The 26038-nt window shown below is 38.2% G+C and overlaps 1 long non-coding RNA gene across 1 annotated transcript; it reads right to left on the reverse strand.

The window, feature by feature from the left end:
• Window positions 1–393: 393 nt before the first annotated feature.
• On the reverse strand, window positions 394–24890 carry LOC144761629 (uncharacterized). Its single transcript, XR_013595821.1, has 3 exons — window positions 24814–24890; window positions 24213–24282; window positions 394–425 (listed from the first exon to the last, which is right to left on the reverse strand). It is a non-coding gene; the product is annotated as an uncharacterized LOC144761629 (long non-coding RNA).
• Between the last annotated feature and the right edge of the window lie 1148 nt (window positions 24891–26038).

A 26038-nucleotide genomic window follows, 5' to 3' on the forward strand; every position in this document is an offset into this window, starting at 1 on the left:
GTCAGTGACAGAAAGGATACAGGACATGAAGAACACAAAATTGTATCACTTTGCTACTACCTCATAAATTACATTGAAATAAGTATAATTTTCAAAACAATTTTTTATTTACTAAATTAAAATTTATTTATTAGAATTTTCAAAATCTAAAAGAACTTGTAGGATTTCTTCATCAGAAATTTCATCCATCAAAGTGTCTGAAAATGATTCGTCAAACTCGACAACATCTACACATTCCATTAATTCCATATGTAGTGTTTCATCAAAAAAATCTGCCATGGTATCTGCTTCATGTTCTTCTTGATTTGTTTCATCCATAGGATCAATATACACCTCAGAATAAGTTGCCTCAGTAAACGTTGCTGTTATTTCAAAGAAGATGTTGGTAGGCTCCTCATTTTCATTCATCATTTTATGTTAGTGTACTATTAAAAGAAAGAGAAACATCACTTAGTGCATGATTTCCTGCTCTGGTGAGACACACTTGCTGTTCTTTAAACTTACATATGTTGCAATCTTCTGCATCAGAGACAGACAGTGAGAGAAAGGATGCAGGACATGAAGAAGAGATGCCAAATACACATTTAAGAACATTTTGGGGAAGAACGGAAGTATTTATGAGTAAACTTACTATGTAACACAAAAAATTATCAGTTTGCTACTACCTCATAAATTACATTTAGTTAAGTATAAATTCTCATACAATATTTATTTACTAAATTTAAATTTATTGTTGGGAATGATCGTCCAAGATTGCATCATCAGCAATGTCAATATTGAAAATCTCCCAAAAAGAATCCTCAAACTCAATGAACTCCAAAGCTTCCATTAAATCTGAATCCAAGGATTCATCATAGAAATCGTCCATGTCATCTCCTCCATCATAAAGCTCTCCTTCAGGATTACTCTCATCAACAGGAACATCCTCAATAACAGTCACAAAAATTTCTATAACGATGTCAAATGACTCTTCATTTTCAACCATTATTGATGTAAGTGTACTATTAAAAGAAAGAAAAAGACAGTGAGATGTTGCAGGGTAAGAGTGAGATATGGCAGAGAAAAACTATTAAATTCTATAAGAAGAGTTACTACTGTGTAAATCTCACACCAGAAATTGAACACCAAAATGTCCACACAAAAGTACCTCAGACGCTATGGTCACAAAATGGCCGTGTTTCCCTGGACAATGTATAGTATCAAGCAAGTATTAGCAATATAAAGCACTGCATCTGATGTTGCCCTACTCAATCCATAAGTATAACAGAAAAACATTAAATAACTAACAGAAAACATTTTTCCTATTAACTTAAAGTGAACAACAGAGTTCTCCTTACAAATTAACAACTCACCTTCTAGAAAACTGTTGTACAGTAAATTCTGTCTCAATCTCACACCTCAGAAGTATACCTCAAACACTAAAATCTCAAAATGGCTGTGTTTCCCTCTCATTTTTCATACATATTCAAATACCCAGCCAATCACATTTCATCACACACAAAATCAAAACCAAAGAAACATTTTAATTGGTTCAAGTTATCAACACATTCAAACTCACATCATCTTCAACCTACCCCCAATGCTCTCTACCAATTACCATACTAACTCTCCACAAAACACCTACCTAAACCCAAAGGTGAAAGAGTCATCACTCAATGTTGCACTCAACCAACATCTAAACACTGAAACTTGTTATTTTATTGTATTTCTTTTTTGTCTTTTTGAGCCGCGGTTCGCGCGCGGTGCGCGTACCCGCGATTTTTTAAAAAAAAATCAAATTTTTTTTCAGCCTTCGGGGTCCTTTACAGACACCATGACAAAACCTAGGGGGCTCAGGAATCTCTACCCTGCCTCCTAGTCAACTATTACACTTCTGTTTACAACCACTATCATCTGCCACAAAAACAAGATGGCGGACAACACTTCCTCATTTCGACTGACTGGAATGTTAACAGATGTCCAACAGCCAATCAGAATTCCGCACGCGCACGCTAAGGTCCGCGCACGTGCACGGACGGAGCACGCCCCTGCGCGCACCATGTCCCACATATAGATATATATTTTGAAAAAAGTCGATTTTCTCAACAATTACTGGAGGGATTTTTACCAAATATACAAAATAAATTATTGCATATTAGTCTTTACAATTTTGCCAAGTTTGCAGTAATTCCATTCAGCCGTTCGGGCTGTAGCTGTGTCTAAAGGTCCAATGCAAAATTGCATTGGACTCATTTTCACATTCAATTTTCTCAAAAACTACTGGACGGATTTACACCAAACATACAAAAGGCACTTCTCCATACCAGGTTTTACCATTTTGCCAAGTTTGGTGTAATTCCGTTGAGCGTTCGACCTGTAGCCTTGTCAGAATGTCCCTATGGAAATTAACATGGGGAAAACACGTTTTGGGACCCCCCTTTTTTCTCGCCCCCCGCTTGACGAATCCCCCCGAAACTTTTCAGGGAAGGAGCGAGGCAAATTTAAGGAAAATTACAGGCATGTCCCTCAATCGGCGCCAAAGTTATTCCCAATAGAATGTTCACCATTTCCTATGGTAACTAGGTCCTAACTATATACACCTACTGGCGACCGCCAGTAGGTAATATATATATATACATATATTCTAATACATCTTGATATTCATTTTATCCTACAAAACTTAGATTCTTGATTAAGGGTACTGACATCAGCATGATTTTTACGTTTGAAATAATGTTTTCTTGATTTCATAAATTTTCAGCCTTCAAATTTATTTCAATTTAGTAGGTTGTATACTTAATGTAAATTCATCATTGACTGACAAATTCATGTGTTTTACAATGTTTAACATGGTGTCTGTTTTTTAACAGGATAGTGGTAAACCTTATATGTTTTCAGTGTCTATGATTGTATACGCCCCCTCTGTGTTAATTGTGCACCTTATTTATTCACTGTTATTGGTCTGTCTGGCATGTGATCAAGGCTACCGTGTCGTAGCCGAAACGCGTCATGCTGACAATTACGAGAGAATAAACTACCTTTGATATTGCAACTTTAGCGCTGTGGAGTGGTCTGTACCTGTGGTTTTCGTTGTTGAAGGAATGCTTTCCCTCGTGTAAGAACGGAGCAGGAACTTGAATCATATATATATATATGTATATATATATATATTCACTGAAAAAACCATAGGTTATAGACCATATATAGTTAGGAATTAGCATTTACAAAACCTTGAAAATTCACTGAAAAAACCATAGGTTATAGACCATATATAGTTAGGAATTAGCATTTAAAAAACCTTATTTTACTCACACAAAACCATTGAAATTTTCAGTGAATTTCATTGGTTTTTTAAAAGCTAATATCTGTAGCTGTAAAATGTATTCTTCTTTAAATCCAAAAATATATTTTATATGTTTATTAATAATTTTTTTTTTAATACTTTTTTTTTGTTCCCGTTAGCTCATCTTGATGCCGCAACCCAGTCCGCGAACCGGTAAACGTTCCGTTAGCGCAACTGCCGCGTTAGAAATCAACATCGTGACGCGTCGCGGAAGCGCGACGTATCACGTTGTCGCGTAATGCGTCTTATGACGCGCTGCGTTAGCGCACCCGGAAGTGCTCCGGTACGCGAACTGAGACGCGAAGCGCAGCTACCCGGAAGCGATCCGCGGTGCGGCGCGAAAGCGCGACGTATCGCGTTGCCGCGTAATGCGTCTTATGACGCGCCGCGTTAGCGCACCCGGAAGCGCTCCGGAGCGCGAACCGAGGCGCAAAGCGCAGCGAACCGGAAGCGATCCGGGGCGCGTTCCGCAGCGCGTAACTTAAGCGTAAGAGGTCATGTGACTTGTTCATAAAACTTTTCATTGGTTCATTTCACTTTTGGTTTCATAATGATGTAAGGCTAGGTCAGGTGACCTAAAAATAACACTTTTCATTGGTTTAGAAATATTGTTTTTCCCAAATGATGAAAACCCCTCCTTCTTTCCTCACTCTGACTTTCATCTTTGTGAGAGGAAGACCATTTTTGAGAGTTGAGCAATGGCTTCAATAGTTGCTTCAGCTGGTGCACCCCCACCACCACCTCCACCTCCTCATGGGAAGAGAGGACCACCTCCCCAGTTTATCAGCCAGACAGAGGAGGAAGAGGATGAACTAGAGGAAGAGGAGACCGAAGGACCACAGTTCTTACAGGAGGTGCCCCGGGTTTCACGTCGGAAAGCCAGCTTTATTTGGCAGTTTTTTTCACTCCCTCGAGGGCAAAAAAAAGTAAATGCTAGGTATGTCACCTGCCTGATTTGTAAAGACCGGTTATCTAGAGGCACTGATAAAAAATATAGCTACGGAAACCATACAATGCATCGTCACATGACCAGGTGGCATCCACTGAACTACAGCCAGGCGGAGATACGTGACATGCAAGATAACCCAACAACAACTCCTGTGGCCAGGTCAACATCACTAATATCATTGACAGCAGCAGAGGCACGGGAAACCGTGCCAAACATTCAGGAGAACTTTGCTCATATCAAACATACCTGTATGTATTGCGGTGCATTGCTGTCATGTGGTAACATGAGCATTAATTTAATCAACCTAGCTATTAACAATCACAATTGCCCTAACCGCCCCAGACAGTAATTTTTTTTTTTTTGCTCCTGTTGAGCCCTTTTCAATGCCTGTTTTTTGTTGTTTCCCCTCCATCAAAAACAAAAAAAAACATAAAAATGTTCAAAAAATACAAAAAAAAGAAAAAATGTTCAGAAAAATAAAAAAATATATAAAACAACAAAAACATTAAAAAAAAAGTTCTTTTCAGAACTACCTCCCCTTTCAAAAAAAAATTGCTAGAATGTTTAGCACTCTGGCAAGCTCTTTTTTTTTTAGTTCGCTTCCCCGTTCGCTTCCCGGTTCGCGAACCGGGAGCGAACCAAAAATAAAAAAATTTAAAAAAAAGAAGAGTAAGTATAAGGGAAGTAAACAGAGAGTAATGTTAAAAGAAAGACAGCTATAGGGAGTAATCCAGAGATACTGTTTAATAGATCTATTTACCGAAGAAAAGATGGAAGAGGGTATAATTGTGAAAAACAAAATAGATAAGGAAGTGAAAGAAAAAAAAGAGAGTAGAACAATAACAAAGAAGAGTTTCTTGGAGAATGTGAGTGAATGTTCAAAATAAGATTAAAACATGTGGAATAACAGAGAGAAAAAACAGAAAACAGAAAAGAAAAAATAACAGAAAAGATTAATTGAAACAGCAAAGAAATGTAAATAACATAGAACCATATCATCAACATAGGCAATAAAAGTTTTGCAGCTTTTATCAGCAGAAATGTGTCGCTAAAGCCGCTTTTGCGGCGGAAAACTGCCGCTAAAACCACTTTTGCAACAGTTTTCTTCCAATAAAAACAGCAATAATTTTATTGGCTGTGTTGATAATATGCCCCTTAGTGTGCTTGAACTACAGAGAGAAAGCATAATGAACAAGTAGTGAAAGAGTGATCAGTCAAAGACACTAAGAGTAATAGAGACGGAGTGAGTGAACAAGAGTGAGGAACTATGAGAAGAGAGGGACTGAGAAAAGGAGTGGAAGGAGTAGAGTAAGTAGGTAATAGAGAAAGGAATGAGGGAAGTAGCAAAGGCAGGAAACTGAGGGTTAAAGAAATGAAGCTGTCGAACTACTAGTAGGTGAATGTGATAGAAATGTAACGAAAAGAGTACAAAACATTTACCTTATAATTGTCGTTAACTTACTCACTTTTTGTTTTTATACTTTCAATCTGTGAAAGAGAGAACAAACATTTGAAAAATATTAAAACATGTATTTAAAAATTAGAAAAGACAAGGGAAAAGATTGAAGGAGAAACAGAGTTTCTTTTCCTCATTTCACAATCACATCACCTGTGTTGCCTTTGGTTAGGTATCTCATAGTGCAGATGGAGTCTAGCATATCAAAGAGTACATAGAAGTTGAGCAAAATATACAACAATTTTGACATTTACAGAAGACTTAGCTTCTTATCTTGTTGGAGATGAAGTCAGGCCTGTCTTGCAACATGGTGCATCTTTTGCATCACTGCTGCATCGGTTTCATGTGGCACGGGTTTTTTACAGCATGACACATCTGCCTAGATGCATCAATTTGTAATTTTGTCGCCTCATAGCAAATCTTTTGCACCGCCGCTGCATCACAAAAGTGACGCACAGTGGCGCAAAAGAGGCATACACCTATCATAAATCTGTCCCTAACATTTGAAATGATTGATTCAGGATGACGATAAGGTGTGGCCTATCCAGAGGTTTGTTTAAGGTGAGGCCTACTCAGGGTTTTAGATGAAATTTACGCTTGTTGAAGAGTACAGAGGAGATAATACATGTGAAGACCTACCAATGAAGTAAGTCATGTCCACTTCACTCTTGAACAAAGGCCAGACCTCTTCTGTGTCCATGGACAGACCTAAACTTCATCTGCACAATGTCATTCGTAAACTTAGGAAACACAGGTGATGTAATTGAAAAATGTGGAGTTTCTTTTCCTCATTTCACAATCACATCACCTGTGTTGCCTTTGCTTAGGTATCTCATAGTGCACAAGTAGTGCAGCATATTAAACAGTACCCAGAAGTGCAGCACTGCATGGAACAACTTTGACACTTACAAAAGCTTCAGCTTCTGCATGCCCCCTACACAGTGCTAATTATATACATTTTAAACTAATGGTATCTTGCTGGAGATGAACTGAAACCTATCTTGCAACATGGTGCATCTTTTACACAAAAGTGACCCACAATGGAGCAAAAGAGGCGCACGGCCACCATAAATCTGACCCTAACATTTTAAATGATTGTTTTAAGATGCCAATAAGGTGTAACCTATCCACAGATTTGTTTCAGGTAAGTCCTACTCAGAGTTGCAGATGAAATTTAGGTTTGTTGAAGAATACAGAGGAGAAAATACATGTGCAGGCCTACCAACCAAGTGTGTCATGTCCACTGCACTCTTGAACAAATGTCAGACCTCCTCTGTCTCCAGGAACAGGCCTAAACCTCATCTACACAATGTGATGTGTAATGTTAGGAAACACAGGTAATATAATTGAAAAACGTGCAATTTTTTTTGTTCATTCCACAATCATATCACCTGTGATTCCTTTGCTTAGGTATCTCATTGTGGAAATGTAGTCTATCATATGAAAGACTACGTAGAATATGAGCACTGTATGCAACAACTTTGACACTTACAGAAGCCTCTCCTTCTCCATGCCTCCTACACAGTTCTAAATGTACATCATAAATGCAAACAGTACAGAATTAATTATACATGTTAAATGGTTTATTTTTGCTGTTCTCAGAATGTATCAAATTTCACTAAAAACAGTGACTTGAAGGTATTCATCATATAACAGCGGGGAAAAAAAAACACAATCAAAATGATTGTGTTTAAAAAACCCATACAACATAACAAATCAGAATTCAGAACTCCTTAAAGTTAACTTACTTTCCATGACGTCGAAGGATGTCCTATGAACAGCTTACACTCTGTTGTGCTGTTATTACTTTCAGACCGCCACTTTCTGAAAGAAAACCTCCATCGTTTTGAAAAACATGTTACATACAATAAATGACTTCTTGCTCTCTACCACACGTTTCCACAAGGCCAAATCATGTCAGAGCCATTTATAACTCTTAGAATTCTTGTAAGCCAATCCCGTCATGTTGTATTTCCGCAACTTTCACAATAAAAATGTTGAAGATCATTTTCACAATCCTGGACTAGTAATATCTTCCCCTTCTTGCTCAGTCATGTTCTACATTTCCTATGACACTGATACTGCTTACTATGAAGCAGACTTACACTATCTCTATGACTACTACAATTATTTAATTCTCTACATCACTTTTAATCACAAAGCAATATAAAACAGTAGACAGCATTGCAGACTTACATTCCCTCTACTCCATGTTTTGATTGGCTGCTTCAATTAGCTTATAAAAAGAAACAGTTTTTTTGAACTCATTCAAAGTGCACTTATTTCTCCATGACGTCCAGTGTTATGGTAAGAAGTTATGTCTCTGTACTACACTTATCCTCAAGGCCAAATCGTGTAGGAGCCATTAGAACTTCTTGAAATTCCTCAGAGCACATCCCGAGATTCTTTCCCTAAAATTTTGGTTTTAAAAACACCAGGTAAGAGTTTTTAAGGTCATACGGCAATTTTTTTTTGAAAATTAAAACAGAATCATTGCAGAATGACCAGCCATTTCTAGACTTTAAATAAGCTGTGTAATGTCCTGATGATATTGAAGAACCGTCATGATATATAATTGCTGCAGTTACAAAAGTCTTTCCTGATATTGACAACTGTGAAGCCACAAAATTTTTAATTAAAGTTGTCAATTTTGTTCCATCAGGCCTACATCGTTGGAACATTAAAATAACATACTGGCCATATGTTCGTATAAATAATGTGGACATCATTTCAGATTTACATTGGCTACACTCCATGTTGTGATCAGCTGCTTTTACTAGTTTATTAAAAGAGACTGATTTACTGTCTGGCAAAGTTAAATATATAAATCTTTCTGAGTCTACACTAGTAGTACTTGATACCCTACAGTTCTCGCAGTCATGCTGCCATTGATAAGAAAGCCCAAACAGGTGATCTACATCTACACCTTCAGCATGCAATACATCAAGCATATACATTAAAAACTCCTGACAATCTTGCTGAATATTTTGAGAGAATTGTGTTTGGCCTGAACATCTGTCTAACAGATTTCGAATTTCAGACACACTTTCTATTTTTGTTCTATCAGTGCTACATTTCTCTAACACAGAATTTAACAAACTGCAAAATCTTTGATCAGAATTGACCACAATCTCTTCTTTTACATTTTCTAGAGAAAACAAAACATTAACCACTACATTAGCATAGCAGTTGACACCAGAACTGTTTTCAAATTGAAAACCAACAACATCTTCAACAGAATCCTTTTTGTTTCTGCTTATAATTTCAGGTTCATCGACTTTTCGTCTTTTTGCTACAACCTCCCCAGTATTGGTCACATTTCTTCGTTTCCGGCCTACCACACGTTTCTCAAACAAAGGATATTGAGGCAAATGTGGCGCATACTCTCTTCTTAACCTATTGTATTCCTTAACACAATCTAGATCCGCACAAATGTTTGTGACATCACACTCAATCAAGTACAATCCCAATAAAGTTCTAACTCGTGACAATGCCACATATGCCATACCCTCCTTGAACACAGAACTGCTATTATTCACCAATGCACTGTCTACACTTAAACCTTGCGATTTATGGATTGTCACCGCATATGCCAAGCAAACAGGAAACTGCTTACGGCGAACATATAAGTCTTTCACAAGCAAAAATCTAGCAGAACAACGACCAATTAGCTGTACTTCCTCAATGCCATCAAATTTAATTTTTAAAAATTAAATTCCATCTCTATTTCTGTATTTTACAAAATCAACAACATTACCCATTGATCCATTTACCAGACCTCTTTCAACATGTAAATTCCTTCTTAAAATTATACGGCAGTTCAAGCACACATTCAGAGTCTTTTCAAAACCTGCAGTTTTAGATATAGTCTTCTCTAATGAATCCAATTTTGTTTTCAAATTCTCAGACAAAATAATTGTTGATCCCATATGCTCTACTCTGTCAATAGCTTCCAGTTTCACAATCTGTTGCTTTTCTAAATGCAACATTTTGTTGTTGAATTTGGCACATTCTGCAAGAGTTGGCATCAAACATATTCCAGATTTCTTCTCAGTAATTTTCTGAAAAATATTCTCAGGCACAACATCTTGTTCTGGATATAAATTTGACAGTAATCGTGCATGTAAAGCTTCTTTCCCATGCTCGGTCACTTTTCCAATTCTAACATCTTGTAGAATAGTCTTGTAAACTTCATCCTTCGCCTGACGCATATTTTCATGCAGTTCAGCATAATTGAAGTTTAACCATATATTGACGTTGCCAATGCTCCCTAGGCACTTCCTGGTATCTTCATGCGTGAGCATTTTGAACACAGGTTGCCCTTTCACTGGTGTCAGCTACAGAAGATCTCCGAAAACAATGATGTGTTTGCCACCAAATAACACATCATACTCTGTTTTGAGAACTTCTTGCATTCTCAAATGCACAAAGGCAAGCATGACATTGGAAACCATGCTTACTTCGTCAATGATAAGAAGTTTCATTTTCCTCAAGATTCTTGAAACTTCACAACAAGCATCTCCAGATAGCTTGTGATATTGTAATTTGTTGTCATGCTCCACTGGCAGCATCAGTAAACGATGTAAAGTAATCCCTTTAATGTTATGTGCTGCCACTCCAGTTGGAGCGGTGACAACACAAGACAGCGATGACTCTGTCCTTTCCTGCAAATAACATGAAATTGCTTTAATAAGGAAACTTTTTCCAGTTCCCGCTTCTCCACTCACGTACAGTCGGACAGGCTTCAACGACGTACATGAGCACTCTTTCTTGTCATGACTTAATCCATGATCAATTTGCATGGTAACTTCGTCATATATTTTCCTCTGCTCAACATTGAGTTGTCTTTCCAACTCTTCTAAGTTAACCGCATCCTCCTGAGCATGTGCCATGGCTCTTTCCACTTCATTCATAGCAGTGGCAGCTTCATTTTCGATAACAGGTCCTCCTAGTGGATCCTGACTCAATGAAGCAGAACTCTGACTGTCCTGAGAACTGTCTCTGGCAATCTCGGCTGCAATCGTTGCTTCCTGCTCAATTTCCGCATTCAACATTTCTACATATTTGGGAAAAGCAGGACATTCTATGGTCTCCTTGGCAGCATTGAAAGAGTCTTCGTAACAGAGGAAATCTCCAAGCAGTTCCTCTTCTGCACGCCAAGGCTTGAAAAGTTGCAAAAGTGCTAAATAGAAAAACTCCTTTTTTTCAGGAGATTCGCCACTCAATTTTCGATGGTTTACCAAGTGGCATTTTCTTTGCTTGACCAGACATCCCTCACTTCCTATTACAGCATACACTCCTTTCTCAGTATCTTCTTTGATGTTCCTCTTGAATATGTAATTTTGAAGAACCTCATACAGACAAACATTCTCGAGGTGACTGCTTCGATTTGGATAATATGTATCCAACATGTTGGTCTTCAAAATGTCGGTACTGTTTGGCTCCTTTTCCGCCAAATACTCAATTTCCCGCACAGGTTTCAGAACTCGATTACGCGTTGCAGCAAGACCAAGACTCGCCCAAACGATACTCCTGGACTTGGCATAGAGACTTGCTGAAGACAACCGGTCAGAACATTCGTAAGCTCCGATTTCTCGATGCGACAACATCTTCAGACTGAAACTGTACAACTTCTTGCTGAGGCTCTTTTCATGGGAAATGTCCTCCCACATATCCTTCAATTCTGTCTTCTCTTTTTTGGTGATGTAAGATGTCACATACCGAGCCACAGCCATACAGTTATCAGCCACAAACTGTATATCCATGTTAGCATTCCACATGGACAAAATCACCGGGTTGTAGTCGTTGATGTACTTAGACTCTTCGTTCCTCTTCAAATTGTATGTGTTTTTAGGTGATTTCTTCATCACATTATGTCGCAGCGAAGGCATCAAACTGTTTACTCTTCCTTTAGAAATCACCGGTCGTGGAAAGCCGAAACGACATTTGGTGTAGAACTTGTCCTTGTTTCGGAATTTACGACGACAGTACTTTCCACATCGATGGCTTTGGAAACGTAGAACTTTTTCTCTTAGGCTTTTCTTCTCCTTTGCGTTTGGAACAGCACACGTAGAATACTGTTGTATGAAACTCATCACTGAGTCTTCTGGATCCGTTCCAAATTTAGGTGCATCCTTGATCCACAGCAACATATGTATATGAGGAGCACCTCTTGCTTGGTACTCCTTTCTCCAGAAGAAATCCAACACCTCTCCAAGAGGTCGATTCTTCTTATTCATGATGAAAGACATCATAGCTTCAAATCTATGATTGAAGTACCTGCATACATTGACTGGATCCAAAGAGCACAGTTCTCCGGGTGTCTTGAATTCGATGTTTTCGATGTTTCCATTTGCCTCTCGTAGAAATTCAAGTAAGTCTTCCCAGCCATACTCCGCACAGCTCAGAGTGAGGAACCATGTGGGAGTTCCTAAGTTCCTCAGCATACATTTTAAATCACCATGACGACGGTACCAGTACTCATTAGTACCACGCTGACACGCCATGAGATTAATCAGGTGAGAATCCAAAATACTGTCCTGGACATTGACTTTATCCATAAAGTCACTTGCCGAGATGTTTTGCATGTGTATACCACTTTTCAAGATGTGGTTCACTGCATATGACAGTCCAGACAGATCGCTTTCAAACAGGAGATGAAACAAATAGGGAATGCATTGTCGAAACCTAGCATCTCCTGCATACAATCGCAAAGTCCGGTATTCAGAAGCAGGAATTTGATGAGGTCGCTCATCATATCTTCCTCCCTGACCTGTTGGAAAAAGCTGTGGGAAACACAGAGCTTCCAAACTTTCCTCCCAAACACTAATGGGACTCCCTTTGGCTTGTTTCATTTGAAACAACTCAATAGCATTCCCCATGACTTCCTTGGAATGCAAAGGATGAACACTATAATGTTCATATATTTCTTCACTAGTAGAGGGTTCTACTTTCTCAATTTGACCAGCACACAAATCGCTATCCTCTTCCTCACTTACTTCCTCTTCTGCAACATATACATTCTTATAGTATTTATAATTTTTTTTCAAATACAATGTTGCCTTTTTAACTTTCCTAACATCCACTAAATCTTGCCATATTTTCTTATTCTTTGTCGGAACCCCATTAACTAAGATAACCAGAGGTTCCTCTTCCACTTTTTCTACTCCAATTGTGTTAATGTTTTTCCTCAAATCTAGAGGCAAATAAACAACTCTTCCCTTTAATCCTCTCTGTAAATCTGATGGAGGCAATTTCCCTGTCTTTGGCTCCATTCTTACAATAGCCTGAAAGGGATGGATACTTTGAATCAAAATAGATTCATAAGTATTTAAATCCTTCAATTCAGAAGGAATCTCAACCAATTCCAGATTATTATGAACTGCTCTAGCAGGCATCTGGTTTTGATTTAATTTGTTACAACAATAAGTACACACACGTTGATCCAATCCCAAATCAAAACAATTTTCTACCATCAAGTATGTTGTGAAATCCTTCCATTCACTATTATTTTCCCTTTCACTTTTTGCATATAAATCCACTAACTTAGTCTGATTCTTATAATAAGTGCGTCGACAACACACACAAGTGAAATTTGGCCTCTCACTTGATTTCACCTGAAACGTCGCAATTTCCCTCTGGAAATTATCTGTACTGGAAACCTGTACACTATCTTCCACATTACCCGCTTCTTCTTGGTCAATTTCAACATTCTCCTCTTTACTTCCAAAGTAACAAAACTCAATTTCTTCACATATATTCTTCACATCTATTTCAGAACCATGCAAAAGAGCAGCGCATAATTGTTTAAGCATAATTGCTGGACTCTTAGCATAATACAACATTCTAACTAATTTCCTCACTTTATTATGATGCACTGCTAGCATCCTGAAATGATGAAAAACACTCTGGCATACTCTCCTGGAAAGACAAGCCAGTGAATGACCATGCAAAACTGTCACTTCTCTCACTCTGCAAGGATCTAATTCTTGCAACAACTTCATTTTCTGCTTCAAACTTTTCTTATTAAATGACCGTACAAAATCACAAAGCAAATTGATGGAATCCTGTCGCACACTGCAAATACTACTACACTTCCAGGTATACACAGGACCCTTAGGACGTCTTCCTGAAACCTCATTACCTAACACCTCTTCTGCCTCTGTTGTCACAAGTTTTTCTTTTTCAACTGGACAACCATCTTTCACTTCATAAGCTCGACCACTGGTGTCAACTGCATGCACCAAATCATTATCCTGGAAATAACTCTCCTCATTAAAAAATGCCTCACAGCTTGAACTATGCATCCATTCTCCAGAAAAAACTTCACAAAAATTACTACGATTAACTATTCTCTTCCATCTACTATTTCTTTTGAAATCATAAATTGCCTTGTTTAGCTTCCTAATTCTATTGATTATCAAAATAAATAACTTACGTTTAATTTCAAATGCCTGATCAATAACTTTCTCAACTATTTTTTTTCTCTTATAAAAAACCACTTTCTGTTGACCTTTCTTAATATTTTTTAACAAATTGCCAATTATCCTGTTGCGGAACATTCGTTTACGAATGTCCCTGAACTGTTGTTTCCTTCTACTATCATGCACAGAGTTATCTCTTGCTCTAGCAGTAACATTTTTCATTGGCCTTTCCTTTCCGTTTGAATTGCTTCTCTTTTTCTGGACTGAAACATTTTCTGTAGTAATATTTTTTTTACTACAGATATTTCTTATGAATGTTTTTGTACTCTTACCCGGTGCTTTCTTGGTGACTTGACAAATCTTTTTGTTAGAGGACTGCTGCTTTTTTTCATTGACCTGCTGTCTTTGACGTTTTGCAGCCTTTCTCAGTCTTTCTTTGGTTGGCATGCTGAAATCTTGAAATGAGCTGCAGTTGGATCTGTGGTAAAATATAATAAAAAATGTTATTAACCACTATTACCAAACAGTAAATCAATAACAGTCATCAAAAACTTAACACACTACTTGACATTTTTACATAGAAGATTTTTTAGTGCTTGGCAAATATATAATACACAAATAGCAGAAAATAAATGGAATTTATATTCATTTTACCTCTACTATTTTATATGTGATTCTGATCTAATTTTATGAGCATATTTTAATATTTTATTGAAGACACTAGACATAACCTGTTTTTAAAGGTGTTTTTAATTTTAAATCAAACGGTTTACATTTTTACTTTTTATTTATTATAAATTTTTAAAATAAATGTTTATAGTTCCATAGGCTCAAGCACGTCAGCTTCCCATCCTATGTCATACAATTCTGACAAATCTGCATCCTCATCACGTTCTTCTTCATCCTCAGGATTTAAATCATTCAAGGGATCAACATCCACTGATGTTTCAATTACGAGTTCAATGATGAGGTCGAAATCAACTGATTGCTGATTGTCGCTCATGTTGATGTTGTCTTTATCTTTAAAGAAAGATAACAACAATGAGATGTTGCAGAGTAAGAGACAAATCTCAGAGATTATAATAGTAAAATTGTTTAACAAGAGTAACATTTTGCAGCTATTATTTAGCCATGTCCAGCGATGCTGAGGAGGTGAAGCCTATGTCCAATTTTTCAGTGAACAGGACTCATCTCTTCTTAACCTTGGATAAGCCTCACCGACTCTGTGTCCCCTGCACATACTTAAATGTAAAGGGGCAGATTTATGTTAACTGGCACATCCCCAGGGATGCACCAGTTAACGTGCACCGCTGCTCTGCCACCCATGGTGTGCCGCATTTACAATCAGATAGGACAAAGCTGCGTCAAAACCCTGCGCCTGCTTGAAGCAGGCATAGTTCTTGATGCAGCATTGTGGAGATGGGGCACCCCTGAGCCTTGCTGGAGCTGCATCGCACTTGCGATACAACTCCAGTAATGCGCCACCTTTACGGCACAGATGCGTCACGCATCTGTGCCGTTTTTGCCCCATGGTGCGCCGCATTGTAAATGCAGCACACCATGGGTGGCGGAACAGCGGCGCAAGATGACTGGCACATCCCTGGTGATGCGCCAATCATCATAAATCTATCCCTAAGCTTCTTATCTTGTTAGAGATGAACCGCCTTATGTATCATCAAACTATTTTGCATTTCCTAAATAGCGAATTTTAAGGAATAAATAGCGATTCTTTACCATTCCTAATTTGCGATGAGCAAATTGCTAATTGCAAATTACCCATTCATTTCCATGGGCCAGGAGGCCCATAGGAATGAAGGTGCAATTTGCGATTAGCAATTAGCTCATCGCAAATTAGGAATTTTTCCAAGGGTGCAGGGGTGTCTCAAGAACACCCTGCTGCACCCCTGAAAAAGAAATTTGGGGGCATATGGCGCACATACATGCCCTAAGGGCATGTATGGGCGTCATATGGCACCTTTTGTTTTTTGGAAAAAAAGCTTTTTGAAAAGAATTTGCAAATTACCACCAACTAGAAGTTGGTGGTAATTTGCAAATCCTTAATGGCATTTCTTTGCATATTTTTTGTTTGATACATTTCATTTAAGGAATCGCAAAATTTGCAAATGCTTCAGTGCAATCGCAAAATAAGGAATAACAAATTTTGCTATTCCTTATTTTGCATCAAACTTCTTTGATACATACCATTTGTCTAATTAGCATTCTTAAAGGCCGAAATTCGCAGAATTTCGGCCTTTGCGAATGCTAATTAGCTTGATACATATGGCCCCAAGTGAGGCCTGTCTTGCAACATGGTGCATCTTTTGCATCACTGCTGCATCGGTTTCATGTGGCACGTTTTTTTTACAGCATGACACATCTGCCTAAATGCATCAATTTGTAATTTTGTCGCCTCATAGCAAATCTTTTGCACCGCCGCTGCATCAGAAAAGTGACGCACAGTGGCGCAAAAGAGGCATACACCTATCATAAATCTGTCCCTAGCATTTTAAATGATTAATTCAGGATGACGATAAGGTGTGGCCTATCCAGAGGTTTGTTTAAGGTGAGGCCTACTCAGGGTTGCAGATCAAAGTTACGCTTGTTGAAGAATACAGAGGAGATAATACATGTAAAGGCCTACCAATGAAGTAAGCGATGTCCACCTCATTGCGCCAGTCATCATAAATCTATCCCTAAGCTTCTTATCTTGTTAGAGATGAACCGCCATATGTATCATCAAACTATTTTGCATTTCCTAAATAGCGAATTTTAAGGAATAAATAGCGATTCTTTACCATTCCTAATTTGCGATGAGCAAATTGCTAATTGCAAATTACCCATTCATTTCCATGGGCCAGGAGGCCCATAGCAATGAAGGTGCAATTTGCGATTAGCAATTAGCTCATCGCAAATTAGGAATTTTTCCAAGGTTGCAGGGGTGTCTCAAGAACACCCTGCTGCACCCCTGAAAAAGAAATTTGGGGGCATATGGCGCACATAAATTTTAAAAACATTCCTTTACCTCAAAAACGATTTTCAAGTCATAATTTGAAAACACTGCCCACGGGGAAATGACTTAAAATGTCCTTAAGACACATGAAAGTGTTTTTTTAAAGCCTTTGCAACTTTTTTGGGTCACTTTTAACATGGCTATGTAACTCAAACAGTCAAAATCTAAATTTACCATGCATAGGTGGGAGCATATTTACAAGGAATTTGCTCCATGGGGAAAGGTCTTTTAATTTAATATGGGAAAAATAACATCAGAGACACTGAAATGCCTTATAAAGAAGCATACACCATTATGTCCTTGTCATATATTTTAAAACCATTCCTTTTCCCCCAAAACGATTTTCAAGTCATATTTTGAAAACACTCCACATGGGGAAATGACTTGAAATGTCCTTAAGACACATGAAAGTGTTTTTTTAAAGCCTTTGCAACTTTTTTGGGTCACTTTTAACATGGCTATGTAACTCAAACAGTCATAATCTAAATTTACCATGCACAGGTGGGAGCATATTTACAAGGAATTTGCTCCACGGGGAAAGGTCTTTTAATTTAATATGGGAAAAATAACATCAGAGACACTGAAATGCCTTATAAAGAAGCATACACCATTATGTCCTTGTCATATATTTTAAAACCATTCCTTTTCCCCAAAAACGATTTTCAAGTCATATTTTGAAAACACTCCACATGGGGAAATGACTTAAAATGTCCTTAAGACACATGAAAGCGTTTTTTGATTGCCTTTGCAGCATGTTTGGGTCACTTTTAACATGGCTATGTAACGCAAACATTCAAAATCTAAATTTGCCATGCACAGGTGGGAGCATATTTACAAGCAATTTGCTCCACAGGTAAAGGTCTTACATTAAAATGGGAAAAATAACATCAGAGACACTCAATTGCCTTATAAAGAAGCATACACCATTATGTCCTTGTCATAAATTTTAAAACCATTCCTTTTCCACAAAAACGATTTTCAAATCATAATTTGAAAACACTCCACATGGGGAAATGACTTAAAATGTCCATAAGACACATGAAAGTGTTTTTTTAAAGCCTTTGCAACTTTTTTGGGTCACTTTTAACATGGCTATGTAACTCAAACAGTCAAAATCTAAATTTACCATGCACAGGTGGGAGCATATTTACAAGGAATTTGCTCCACGGGGAAAGGTCTTTTAATTTAATATGGGAAAAATAACATCAGAGACACTCAATTGCCTTATAAAGAAGCATACACCATTATGTCCTTGTCATAAATTTTAAAACCATTCCTTTTCCCCAAAAACGATTTTCAAATCATAATTTGAAAACACTCCACATGGGGAAATGACTTAAAATGTCCTTAAGACACATGAAAGCATTTTTTGATTGCCTTTGCAGCATGTTTGGGTCACTTTTAACATGGCTATGTAACGCAAACATTCAAAATCTAAATTTGCCATGCACAGGTGGGAGCATATTTACAAGCAATTTGCTCCACAGGGAAAGGTCTTACATTAAAATGGGAAAAATAACATCAGAGACACCCAATTGCCTTATAAAGAAGCATACACCATTATGTCCTTGTCATAAATTTTAAAACCATTCCTTTTCCTCAAAAACGATTTTCAAGTCATAATTTGAAAACACTCCACAGCTCCTATGCACAAAAAAACCCTGTCAGTACTAATACTTCACATTTTCTCCAATTACAATTTCTCAAAGAAACAAAATCTATTTGTAAAACACTTGAGACAAAGCAACATTTGAAAAACACAACTTTCTTCATAATTTTCTCCTTAAAGCACACTATTCTCTATCTAAAGTAAAGAAATCTTTTCTCACCTTAGCAAATACTTTATGAGTTTCAAAACAGTCTCAGAAACACACCAAATTGTCTTCAGCAGAGCAAAAGGTATGCACTCTAGAGTCTGCAGCTATCAAAAGCACAGAAATGCTGTAATTCTTCACACATATCTCTCATGTCACCCAATCAAAACTCTTCCCTCACTTTTTTCAAATCAAAACCCTTCCCCCCTCTGCCCTCTCTGCTTTTTTTGCATAGCAACCACCTCTTGGAAGACCTCTGGTATTTGCAAGTTCACACAACAATGTTTCAATTGAACTCTGAACTCTCAGTGCACCTGCATATCCAGTGCATTCTTTCATTTAATGATTTTTTCTTGACCACTCAAAATACATCTTTCAAAGAACTCATCCATGCACCCTAACTTTCTGTTTTCAGCAATCAAAATCCACCAATCACTGTTACTGCTTCATTAACACAGAAACTCCACAGTTTTTTTCATTTTAAACTCTTATTTTTTCAACTGCCATTTCATTGCCACACTTCATCTGACTGCAGGAGAACCTTCTCTCACCATGTTTTCTGTCTGGATTGTTGGACATAGTTACATCTATTGGGCTCAGAGGTATGCTGAGAACAGAAATTTACCTAACCTCAATTTACAAGATGTGGAAATTAAGTGGTTTGGCCACAGAGGATTAAAATGTCACCAATTGATACCATTGGTGAAAACCTTTATGCATTTGCCAAAACCTGACCTGTTAATTGTGCACTGTGGAGGTAATGATTTGGGCACTTTGACTGGGGTAGGTCTGGAAATGCTTTTAAAGGACACCTTTGAGCAATTAATGGCACTTTTTCCTCAGACTGCCTTGGTATATTCAAATATATGCCAAAGACAGAAATGGAGGGGGTCAAACCAATTTTGTCCACAAATTGAGAAGTCGAGGAAGCATGTAAACAAATCTGTTTCAGCTTACATGAGAGACCATGGAATGGGCTCCATGTACAACAATAACTTGCGTTACTACATGCAAGATATCTACAGAGGAGATGGAGTTCACTTCTCAGATGAGGGCAACAGAGTTTTCATTTTGAATTTAAGACTGTGCATTGGTACCTACTTATAAGTACCTAAATGTACCATAAACCCAAAAGCTCTTCTCAGAGCTACCCTACATCTGATCACTCACAATTATTATTTTACTCTAACTTTTTTCACTAATTTTCAACAAAGTACGCTCCCCGGGGCGCTACACGGTACGCGAACCGGAAGCTAACCGCGCGAAATTTTCAAAAAAAATGTTTTTTTTCGCACATATAAGCCTCCTCAGCCACCCTCAGAAAACCTAGGGGGTCAAGATAAGTCTACCGTGCCCCCTTCTACCCATTCTGAACATTATTTGCCCTCCATCTTGTATCTTAAGTCGACCGAAACACAAAATGGTGGACTCCCGTAACGCTCGCCAGTTCGCGTACCGGGGCGCTCCCCGGGAAGCGCACCATCAAAAAAGGTGGGAAAGTAATTTACAGAAAAACGACTGGAGACACTCTCACCAAATATAGATTAGCTCATACTACATACCAATCCCTACCATTTTCACAAATTTGGTTGGAATTCCATTTAGCCATTTAGCCTGTAGACCTCTCTAAATACCCTGAGGTAAATTACTTCACAAAACACATCTGAAGTGTTGGTATTGACAACCAATTAAAATGTTACTTTCATTTTCTACTTTTTTTACCTGACATTTGATTGGTTATGTACCTGAATATATATAAAAAAAGAGAGAGAAACACAGCCATTTTGACTACTACTTCCTGAAGTACATTGCAAGTGCATTTTCACTGACAACTTAAACTTGTTTTTAATAGGTAAGATGTTATTTTATAAATTTGAAAGGAGAACTATGTTATGCACTTTAAATTAATTTGGGAAAACATTTTCAGATAGTTATATACTGTCCCTCTGTAAGAGTTAGACATTGAGAAAGGCTTGTTTATTATAATTATGGATTGATTTAGGTTTCTGTGCTATAATTATGAATTTACTTAGACTTCTTCACAGGCACTTTTTAATAGTACTACTTCACGCCTGAAACCATACAGTGCCCATAGATTACTTCTCTGTTATAAACTCACAAGTACCTGTCTGAACTTAAAGCCAACAGTGCCCTATCTCTACTGATATATTTATTTTTTATGCAAATTGCAGCAAGAAAATGGAAGGAGAGCAGATTATTTCCTTCAAAATTGTTCTGGAGAACAACACAGAAAAAGTTATTGAGGACAATGATGACTCAGATTTCATGGATGAATCACGGGACCATGAATTAGTTCAATGTGTAGATGCAGTAGATTTGCTGATTGAAAATGAGGATATTTCCGCCAATTTGTTGTTAAATGTTCTGTTAAATTTGGAAAAAGAATCACAAAAATTAAATTATTTAATAATCAAAAATTGTTCGAGACTTTAATCATTTTTATATGTAATTCATAAACTAGTACCTAATTGATTATAATGTAAAGTCAGACTTATAGTATACTGTGCAACTTTTTTATGTTACATAGTAATTTTGCTCATAGTTACTTCCTTTCTCCAACTATATTATCTCCAATGTGTATTTAACAACTCTTTTTCATCTCCTGCCTCCATGTTCTTTCTGCTTTCCTGACAGACTATGATATGGATTCCATATTCCACAATAACTTCTGAAACAACATGCAAGATATCTACAAAGGAGACGGTGTATATTAATTTTTTGACTCTGCATTGGTACCTACATATTGCTACCTAAATAAAAAAATAAAAAAAACAACAAAACGAACAATCAATAAACATACAATATTTTAAAAGTCTATCATTCTTTTTTCCTCATAGTACGCGGGGCCCTTTTAAAGCCTCCACATCAAACCTAGGGGGTCAGGGAGGATCTACTATGCCCCCTTATGGTCATTTCCCCCTTTGTTTTGGCCTCCTCTTGTCTCTCGATCCTACCGAGAGACAAGATGGCGGCCGCTCCGGACTGTTTAGAATGTTGACAGACACCGGAGAGCCAATCAGCTTCGCTTCGCGAAGTTCCGTTACGCGTAAAGTACGCGAACCGGAGCGCTGCCCGGAGCGCGCTTACAGATATATATCTTTTTTTTAATGTTAATTTCTCAAAATCCACTGGAGCACATATATTGAGACCTAGCAAAGGCACATCGGGCTAACAGTCCCTACAATTTTGCCAAGTTTCGTGCAAATCCATTCAGCCGTTCGGGCTAAAAGTGAGGCCAACCGCCCTATGGAAATTAACATGGGAAAAACGCGTTTTGGGACCCCCCTTTTTTCTCGGCCCCCCCTTGACAAACACCCCCCAAATTTCCAGTGGCTGCTCAGAAACAAAATGTTCCATTTTCCTGAAAATTTCAGCCAATTCCGTCCACAAACGCCAAAGTTATTAGACATAGAATTTTCAAAAATCCCATAGAGAAAAAATCCTAACTATATATACCTACTGGCGACCGCCAGTAGGTAATATATATATATATATATATATATATGACTACCTTAGCGATATATTCTTAGATTGCATAGTAAGAGTCTGTATGGACACAATACTGAAGAAGATTTACATGTACACCTGTGATCAATGTTGAATGAATGTGAGAGAAAGAGTACCCATGTAATGAGATGATCAGTATAATTCCCCTTCTTTTTAATATTTCCCCTTCTCATTAAGATTTCTTAACCATGCACTGTTTGAAGGGTTTTAATTATGTAGTAGTCTCTTTCTTGGAGAGATTAGTTCGATAAGTTTATGAATTATTAATTTGTAGCCACTCCATGTCAATTTTTTGATTGTATGGTCGCACTTGGATGTGTAGCACAAAGCACTTTAGTTAGGGTGTAAATAGCCTTGTCAACAACTGTCAGTATAAGGGCACTTGCCCCTAAATGAAAAGAGTGGCATAAGCTACAGTGGGTGATTTTTGGAGTACCTGTAGATATACCATGTATAAGTTAGGTTTACGTCTTTATTTTTAATGTGGAACAATTAGGCGCTATTTGCACGAGGCACTTTACACTTTTCCTGAAATTGCGTGACAATTACATATAAATGTATATGGCAGAAGATTAGCATAGATAAGATGGGATATAATTACATTGACCGTTGGTAAGGCACTTGCCTTAAGATTGAACATTGTTGGACAAAACTTTGTTGCACTGTCACTTTTGATTTAAAGAAACATATAATTTTGTTGCTAAAAATTGCACTGTCACTATACGTATCTCACTAGTTTAAAAAGTTTTAAAAAATGGCGGCGACTTTAGGTTTGAAATAGACAGGAGTTACTGTTGAAATGCATCACTTATCAATATGTAGCCCAAATAAACACAGAATGAAGCAACCCAGAGCATGCTGGAGTCTGTATTAAATTGTTAAGCAGACATTGTAACACATATACCAGTAGGTAGTTATAGTTAAAACCTATTTTCCATAGGAAAAGTATTTTGGGATTTTCGAATATCTTTGGCGTTGTTTGACCAATTTTCGTGAAATTCTCCCAAAAAAGGTCTATCCTGGTCAGCTCCTATCCTGAAAGTTTGGGGGTGATTCATCAAGAGGGGGCTGAGAAAAAAGGGGGGTCCCAAAAGGTGTTTTCTCCATGTTAATTTCCATAGGAAATTTTATTACAGGCTACAGCCCGAACTGCTGAACAGAATTAATTAACAATTGATAGCCTGAGCAAAAAACACTGAAATAAGAGAACATATAAAAGTTCAAATCTCAGTTCATAATAGTTTCTTCTTGTTTATTCCAAGATCAAAGCATCTCAATCTTCTTAATATATGTTGTACGAGCCACAAACAATGCCAACACGTGTTTCGTCTATACTGCAGTAAGCCAAAGACTTCATCAGGGCTAAAACAAACACAAGGTAGCCATATTACATTATGTAACACCTTGCACTTGTATAGATGATACATCAAATTACTTAGACAAATTGTCTTAACCATTGATGAACATGCGTTTTAATATGCAATATAGTGAAAAAACCAAAGTCTCTATATATGCGGGGCATGTTTCTTATTAAATAAACAAATAATAAGAGGAGCAGAGATAGGCAATGAAGTCATAAGATCCTCACCCATACTGTGCGTACGTGCTCACATGTTAAACAACAATGTGATTAAATATAGTGATGAAGAATAATCAAGACCAAAGTCACCACACCACTTAGTGCTCATAGCAAAAGCTCCATACACTTACCACTATAAAATATATCATAGAATCTATAGTCTTGACATCAAGTAAAAGCTTATTTCAGTAATCCAAGTTCCTTAAAAGAGGAAAAAAGATAGTCAGCCTACTGGGGTACCTGTAGCAGAGGTTGTCCTATAAGCAGCCTCACTACACAAACATAAAAGTAGGCTATCAGACTTGAAATACATATATGTTCAACAAAAGAATTATCAGTCTTACAATCCTATTGAGACAGTGCCATGTGCTACCTGGCATGCATAATTTAAAGTACAGGTTGGTCATACAAATTACACAGCAAATGCGAATAGGATCAACTTGTATATATAAGTGTGTATATACATATACAGCGCGCTTGGTAGTTAAGCCACAGAGTAACTGGACATAAGTTAAATGACCAGAAAAAGGTGAAGAGGCAGCAGCGGCAAAAAAACAAACCATGTACATGTGGATATCCTATTACAGATAAAATCTGAATTGGAAGCAAAGACATCTAATTAACATAAACGCGTATGGTAGAGGCCGAAATGCAATTATAAAAGTGTATTCCTTAAAACATAACAATAAAGTCAATGAGTGTAGCCGAACATGTTTATCTAAAGTTAAATACCTTATATTCAAATTCCAGCATAGAGCACTGGTATCAGGGCTAAAATTCCATCATGGATTGTGCAAAGGTCACGGTAGACCAGGTATCCTAAGTAAATAAAAAGATATTTTTTTAGATTTCCTAAAATATATGTCACAACAGGCTATCAAAAGTCACAAACAAGTCTAAAGTAGGGTGTATCAATTGGTAGAGCACTCTAATCACAAAGTTATCCATGTCAGACAAGTTCCTAACATGGTTTAAGCACAACTAAGGCATCACAGAAACGGTTATCAATCAATCAGAACATTTATAGCGTGCGCTACTCACCCGCGAGGGTCTCAAGGCACTGAAGGGAGAGGGGGGGCACTACTGCTCAAATAGCCAGGTCTTGAGGTATTTCCTGAAGGTGAGATGGTCCTGGGTCAGTTGTAGGTGGGCGGGGAGGGAGTTCCATGTCTTGGCGGCCAGGTAGGAGAACGATCTTCCTCCGGCGGTGGCTCTGCGGATCCGTGGGACGGTTGCGAGGGCAAGGCTGGCGGTGTGGAGCTGGCGGGTAGGAGAGTAGAACGAGAGGCGGTTGTTGAGGTATTTGGGGCCCAGGTCGTGGAGTGCTTTGTGTGTGTGGGTGAGGAGCCTGAACGTGATCCGCTTGCTGACGGGGAGACAGTGCAGGTTTTTCAGGTGGGTTGATATGTGGCTGTGGCGAGGGATGTTGAGGATGAGTCGTGCGGAGACGTTCTGTATGCGCTGCAGTCGTTTCTGAAGTTTGGCTGTGGTTCCTGCGTAAAGGGCGTTCTCGTAGTCCAGTCGGCTGGTGACGAGGGCCTGCATGACCGTCTTTCTGGTTTCTGTGGGGATCCACCGGAAGATCTTTCGGAGAATGCGCGGGGTGTTGAACCAGGAGGATGAGATGGCGTTGACTTGTTTGGTCATCGTGAGCGAGGAGTCCAGGATGAATCCCAGGTTGCGTGCGTGGTCCATGGGTGACGGTGCGGTGCCCAGCGCTGTGGGCCACCAGGAGTCGTCCCAGGCGGATGGGGATTGTCTGAAGATGAGGACCTCCATTTTGTCTGAGTTCAGTTTCAGCCGACTGAGCTTCATCCATTCCGCGACGTCCTTCATTCCTTCCTGGAGGTTGGTTTTGGTGGTGGTTGGGTCCTTGGTGAGGGGGAGTATCAGCTGGGTGTCGTCGGTGTAGGAGATGATGTTGAGGTTGTGTTTGCGTGCGATGGCGGCGAGGGGG

The sequence above is a fragment of the Lissotriton helveticus genome, chromosome 6 (assembly GCF_964261635.1).
Source record: "Lissotriton helveticus chromosome 6, aLisHel1.1, whole genome shotgun sequence".
NCBI classification, from domain to species: Eukaryota; Metazoa; Chordata; class Amphibia; order Caudata; family Salamandridae; genus Lissotriton; species Lissotriton helveticus.